The following is a 7810-nucleotide window of genomic DNA, read 5'->3' on the forward strand; positions in this document are numbered from 1 at the left end:
CTGATTTACGGGAAGATTTTGGAGTAGTAGTTTAGTTTTTTTCTTTTGACTCAGTGGATGCATTATTCCCAAACACAGGGAAAAGTTAAACTCACTAGCTCATTTGTCAGTGCTATGTACAATTGTGCAAAATATTATTGAGTGAAGTATGTGTGCATTTTGTTTATAAACTACATTTGATTTCTCTTAAATTTGAGAAAGTTGAGATAAAGAAAACGAGAAAACATTTCATGTTCAAATAGCTAAAAGGAGGGAGCAGAGACATTTAATCCTGGACGTTCCTTACCTGTTGGATGGTGGATCAGTGGCTACTGCCAAAGTTACAGTCACTATAGTGACTGCACCTAATCCCAATCCATAAGAAGAAAGAAGAAATGCAAATCTTTTTGCCAATAATAATAATAATAATAATAATAATAATAATAATAATAATAATATAAGTGGTAGGAGTAGTACTCGTTCCGTCCCAAATATAACATTTTTTTAGCATTTAGAACTTATTCGAAAATATAATAATTTCTTTCTAAACCAAACACATCATTCAAATTCACCACTTACTTTTTTTCTCAACCAATCATAATCTCCTTCCATTTATTTCACCTACATTTTTAATACATATGTCCAAACCGATAACTTTTTATATTTTAGGACGGAGATAGTAATTTTCAAACCACAAGTTCCACCGCTACATTTGCTCCATCTCTCGATCACACACACACATATGCCATGAGCTTGTCAAGGGCTCAAGGCCATATAACCCCAAACACCCACCAGTCCTGAATCCTGATACAAAGATACACAAATTTACGTAGTAGAGGCATCATTTCAACACTTGAGAGGAAGTAGAGGCATAAAGTCCACTAAACAATGCCGCGGATTTAGGAGATTTTTTTAGCATCGGATTAGCAACGAACGGACAATACTATCAATTTGCCACAGTTTGGGCGAATAGTCTGAGTTTACGCAGTTTTTACACTGTGGCACTGTGCTCATTTTACTCGATTATGTGCATATTTGTCATTATGCCTGAACTTTTTTCAGCTATGACAGCAGAAACTCAGCAGATTATCCCCAGACATCAACATGACAAAACAGTTGTTGGCTGTGTACACCCCCCAAGGTGTAAAGGCCGGGTTAATATAATCCTTTATCTTAACAAAAGAACATGACAAAACAGAGGATTTTAATCAGGCGGCCACTGTTATACAGTAGCTTGCGAGTTGTTGTCTATGAAAACGAGACGTAGGTACGTCCAAACTTAAAAGAGGCCGAGACAGTGAGACATAAGTAAAATAGGCGAAGTTGGTAATGTCTTCTGTTTGAGCAATACTCTCACATCACTGTATCACAAAATAAATTCATTTTTTATCTATTCTATACATACCAATAGAAAAAAAGAACTATAATATTCTCACTTTATCAAATTGTAATAGAATTATTCTATACTCTAGCTATCTGTTTCCAATGTGTTTATAAATTTATTTTAGAATAAATAGGAAGAGAAAAAAATAATCTTTTTTTTTCTGAGATACTATAGTAGACATGAACGTGAGCTCAGCTTCAGTGGTCACAACTCACAACCTGCAACGACGTAAAAGCCACGGAGAAAGCAACAAATCTACCTCTGAATCGTCGAAATACGGAACCATAAACACATGTTTGGCATATAGAGTTAATGTAACCTCGTACAACTGCAGCACAAGTGGCCAGGCTCCATTACTTCATCGGGGTATTATACGGTGGGTAATTTCTTCACCTCTTTAAAAATACATGAATGTTTAGACAGTACTATTTTTTGGACCATGTGTTAAAATGTTGACATTCATTAAGTTTCTCTCTATAAATATCTAATTTATCATTACGATAAAGCATAGTCCGTTTCACAGAAAATCAAACTAAATGTGAATAAGACATAACCTAGCTAGTATAATGAATCTAGATAACCTCTTATTCAGATTTGTTATACTATGGCCCTGTTTAGTTCCTAAAATAAAAATTTTCACACTGTCACATCGAATGTTTGGACATATGTATGGAGTATTAAATGTAGGGAAAAAAACAATTACACAGATTGCGTGTAAATTGCGAGACGAATCGTTTAAGCCTAATTGCGCCATGATTTGATAATATTGTGCTACAGTAAATGATGGATTATAAAATTAGACTTAATAAATTCGTCTCGCAGTTTTCTGGCGGAATTGCAATTTGTTTTATTATTAGACTACGTTTAATTCTTCTAATGTGTGTGCGTATATCCGATGTGACAACCAAACCCAAAAATTTTTCCCAACTAAATAAGGCCTATGTTACTTTCTCCTTTCATGCGTTTGATCAATGCATTTGTTCATGGCAGCAAGACCAAGGAGGAGAAGAAAAGACACCGTTCCTTTTCCGGGCTTTGTGGCATGCATATGAATGACCAATTTTACCGTCCTTTAAAAGCTACTATGAGATATCACTTTTTCTATTATAAATTTGGTACCTCTTAGTATAAGGTACCGAATTTTATACTAAATTTTTAGTACCTCATAATATCTTCTCAACAACTGTAAAATTGCTCAGCATGAATAGAGAGGGAGTAAACCCCATCTAATTCTAAGCTGGTTTTTTTTATAGTATGGAGGGGCATAGTATACGGTAATAATCGGTTCAATAATTCCAAACCGAGCGACACACGTGAAACAGTTTCATGTGATGAGTTCAGTGGATCGGAGTGCAGAGACTCTCTGCACGCACTGCATTCAGCAGCTAGCTCGGAGCTTAATACTACCTCTATATTATATTTTAATGTATAACGTCGTTGACTTTTTTATAACGTTTGACCATTCGTCTTATTAAAAAAATTATATAATAATTATTTATTTTATTATAATTTGATTAATCATCAAATATTCTTTAAGCATGATATAAATATTTTCACATTTGCATAAAACTTTTAAATTAAACAAATAGTCAAACGTTGGTCAAAAAGTTAACGGTGTCATACATTAAAATAATACGGAGGAAGTACTAGCCTCGGACTAGCGATGTGTCCTTCTCCCAGCCGCTTGTTGTTACGGCCACATCGATCGATCGATCGATCGCTGCAGCTGCAGCTGCTTCGCCGACCGATGATTCGCCGACGAGGACGTACGACGACGACGACTTCATTGCGCGCGTCTCATGATTCGCCGCCGCTAGCTTGCGATCGAGCACGTCGTCGTCGTCCTCGTCTCCGTCGTCGCCATCGTCGTCGTTGTCGTCGTCAACGTCGATTGATTGGTGATTGAATTGATGGATGGGGGTGGTCAGTGGCGTTGGCGCCTCCGCGTCGACGGGAGAAAGAGAGAGAGAGAGAGAGTGGAGTGAGGATGATGGATTAGGCTCTGTTCGGGAGGAGGCGGCACGTAAAATAATATTCGTATTAACGCGTGATTAATTAAGTATTAGCTAGTTTTTAAAAAATAATAGATTAATATGATTTTTTAAGCAACTTTTCTATAAAAATTTTTCGTAAAAAACTTTTGTAGCAACTTTTGTATAGAATCTTTGCTCCAAATGTGATCTCAAGGTGGCGTCCGTGCGTGCATATGTGTGGCCGAGGAAGGAAGACGTCCGTTCTTCCCACGTGCCGGTGGCCGTTTCTCCCCCCGACCTTTTCATGTTTTTAAGTTCTACTCTCTTCATTTCGAGTTAAAAGACATTTTGACTTTGGTCAGAGTTAATGTTTTAAGTTTGATCAGGTTTGTAGAAAAAAGTAGCTAGTAACATTTTCAACCCAAAACAAATTTATTATGGAAATATATTCAATTATTGATTTGATGGAACTAATTTAGTATTATAAATATTATTATATTTGTTTATAAACTTAGTTAAACTTAAAACAGTTTGACTTTAACTAAAATTAAAACGTCTTATAACCTGAAACGGAGTGACTACCTTCGTTTTCATATTAAGTCCCTTTGATTTATAAGTCAACTATGTTCAAATTTAATTAAATTTATAGAATAATTAAACAACATGAAAATAGCTTTATTATATCTAGCATTAAATGTATATTTATAATATGTTTGTTTTGTATTAGAAATGTTTGATTCGAAAAAATAAGCCAGATCATCATATAATATGAAATGGAGGAATTTGAAAACTTCAACTCATCGGTGCCTTCCTCGGTCAATTATGGTGCAGTGGTTAGCTGGTACTAGTACGTATTATGATGTTGATCGTGTACCTCGTATTATCCTTGACCAAGTGAATATTGATGTGCCATCCAATGTACCTGTCCAAGAATATGGATCCATTCAAAAGGACATAAAAGAATATAGAGTGTTGCCGTTCCCCGGCATTTCCATCGGAAGGAGGACTGTAATTACCCACCGTACCCTTCAATCGCGAAAACAACCTTACACATAAATTTCTTCTTAAAGATATTTAGATGGTATACATGAAAATCACGTGTGTAGATTTATCTCAGAAAGTACTTTTACAAATTGTGATTTTATTAGGTTTCTAAAAAAAATGCAATACGAAGTATTAGCGGAAACAGTATTTTTAAGACTATGTCAGAATTGCTTTTTGTTTGATGGGAGGGAGTCACTACTAGAAAATCGATTTTTCATGGCATTTACCTATTTTGTTTCTCTAACGTCTATAAGCGAAAACCGCTAGCGAAAATTTAACGAGGGATGAGGTGCTAAGAACTGCCAGCGAAAAAATTCATTTTCGTTGGCGGCCGGGTTAAGAGGATCGCTTGCAAAAATAGAGGTCTTTTTAAAGCGGGCCTCTTAAGTGATCACTAGAGAAAATCAAAATTTCGCTAGTGGTTGCCAAGGAGCACCGACCGCAAGAAGTTATTCGCTATATTAAAACACCAAGTGCGGACTCCATTTTATCCACTCACTAGTCACTCCATCTTATCCTCTTCTCCTCACCACCTCCCTCCAGATTCATCTCACCCCACCTCTCGGCTCTCAGCTGACACGGCGGATAAGATGACGGCGATAGCGGACCGCGACTGTGGTGACTGTGAAATCGACGCGCGCGAAAGCCGGGCCTCCCCCCTCCCCCTCTCCCTCCCCCGCGCGCTGCGATAGGAGGCCCAGATCTGGGCGGAGGGGAGATAACAGGTGGGTGGCGGCTGCGGTTCGTCCACGGTGAGCTCATGCATGGGGGCAGCGGCGCGCTTGAGGGGACAACGGCGGTGGGCCTGGAGCCTGTGAAGCATGTGGGCATGGAGGTGGCAGAGGAGGCAGCGGCTGGATCCAGTTTGGCGGTGGCGGGGGCCGGATCCAACTCCGTCCCCGTCTTGCCTTCCTTTTCTTCGACAGCGGGAGGCGCCGTGGGCAACATATCCAGCCGCCGTGACGGGCTCCCTCCCCACCGCCGCGACGAGCTCCTTCCCACAGAGGGTGACGAGATTGGCGGTGTCAGAGCTCTCTCCCCTCTCCACCGGCGAGATCGAGCCGCTGCCACCTCTATCGGCGCGGATTCAGCCTCGTTCTTGCCAGATCTGTGCGGGGATGACAAGGGCAAGGAGGAGACGACGACCTCGATGGTGGCAGTGACCGCGAGGAGGAGGAGGCCGCCGCAAGCCGGTCATTGGCGAGGCCCAAGGCCATGTGCAGCATGCATCGGGAGGGCAGATCTAGCATCGGCGATTGTGCATGTTCAATAGTTGAGATTTGCTTATATTTTGTGGAATTTGTGCTTGTATTTGTGGCATGTTCTTGGATTTGATTTGCAATGTGGAATGGGAATGCAGGGTTGTTGTATCTGGCAATTTTCAATTTTTCTTTAATTTTCTTTGCTGGTGGTCAGAGAACAGATGCATTAACATATTTTCAATTTTTTTTAACCAAAAAAGAGCTTCGCTGGCGGTCGTCTTAACACTACGTAAGCAAAAATGGACTGTTGCCAGCGGCCCATGTAACACAACCGCCAACGAAAATATGTTTTTTGGCTGGCGGTTAAGTTCCGCATGTGAAAACGTTTATTTTCTCTAGCCTTTGGTTTCAGGCGGTTAACCTAACTGCCAGCAAAGACTGATTTTGGCCGATAGAAAAAACCATTTTTTAGTAGTGAGTAAGGCTTCGTTTGAGAAGGCAGGTTGCATGTTCTCGTATAATGAGAACAACCATTAGAGCATGATTATTAGCCATTATAAACTTAAAAAGTAGAGTTCTTTGATTTTTTTTTAAAAAATATGTAAATATTTTTTTTTCACAAAACACGATGTTTAACTATTTAGAAAGCATGATAACGGAAAATAAGAAAATTGTCATTATTGCTGAAAAGAACTCAAACTAATTCACCTTATACATTTTTCATTTCAACAGAAAGCACATACTAATACAACTACTCATCAGTTTTTGTGTGAGAGGTGGACAAAGATCTCGAACCTGTGAGCTCCATTTAGTCTCACATGGCTCGGTTTCACTCATAAGACAACACTTTTCGAAAATGAGTATAGCCCAAGCTAGCTGGCGAGCCCACTCATTTGACTCATAGCACATTATTAGTCTAGTGGTCAATCTAGTTAAAGAAAGCCGAAGTTCCCAACCTTTCCTCGCACCCTGTCTCCTATTCCCTATCTCAGCCATGCTCCTACCCACAACACTGCTTTCTTCGGTTCAACACATGTCATACCTGAGGCTGCACGTAGGCATGTCGACTCCACCAATTGAAGGCATCTCTAGCCTCCACCAACTCGTCGTGTTGCCTCTCTGCTTGACCAAACTATAGAAAGTCGCTGCTCCTTGGTGTCGCCAGCTTGTGCTAACAAGCACAAAGTGCGAGTTGCCACTCACCTCTCGCAAAGTTGGTGCGGCTGGTGCCCAATGACCTGTCGCGCGCCTTGTTGGTCTCGACTCCTAGTTGCCACTCTTCTCGTCGGCTCCTCCAATATCCTCTCACTCCTCTTCATCTCTGAAAGTTTTTTTTGTTCATAGGCTCACGAGCCAACTAGAGGTCAAGAAGAAGTTGAGCCAAGCCGAGCTACTCTTTTAGCTTGTGATGCTAATTTCAGCTGAGCCTAGCTCGGCCCGGCTTGTTTTCACCCCTAAGTATGCTAATCAAGTATATGCGTTTGGTGCCATTATATTTACTCTATTTTTTTTCATGCTAGCTGCATGTGTGAAGACATCGCTATTGTTTTTTACTCCTACCACATCATCTTAAGTGATAGTCCCGATAACTTTTATCCATAAGATAGCCTACCATGTCATAAAACACCTTGAATCTTCCACGTTGCTTGTAACATTGAATGATAAGGTGGAGGATATATGCAAGGGGAGAGATGATAAATCGCCTAGATCTCATGCAAGATGCAACCTTTGCACAAGATCTAAGGAAAATACAAACAGAAAGTAAGAGTAGTGGGAAAACATCGTCTGTGTGGTGGTGAAGTCGTGGGTACGTGACTTCAGAAATAGCTAATATGGTTCAAATTCTGGTTCCAATAAACATTCCACACACACGGATGTACTTTCAATAACATTATGGTGGGACCAGGGATGTGCTTCTGGTTTGCGAGTGAGAGGCACATTTGTGGGTGTGTGAGCATTGGGAGTGGGAGGTATTCATGGATGTGGGAGTGTGGTCTGCATGCCCACGCGTCTTTCGTGTACTCCCTCCGTAGCCCCCCTCCCCCCCTCACAAAAAAAATAAAAATAAAAATCTGGATATACATGTGTCCAGATTGATCTCTGGAGTTTGATTTATTTTTAGGACAGAGGAGTATAATCCAAAACAAAAGGAAGGTGAGAGCAAACCAATATGTATATTTTCATAGTTTGTTTATCAAAGGTTGCTCTAATTTATACATATTTTTCGT

This window comes from Oryza glaberrima, chromosome 7 (genome assembly GCF_000147395.1).
Source record: "Oryza glaberrima chromosome 7, OglaRS2, whole genome shotgun sequence".
NCBI lineage: Eukaryota > Viridiplantae > Streptophyta > Magnoliopsida > Poales > Poaceae > Oryza > Oryza glaberrima.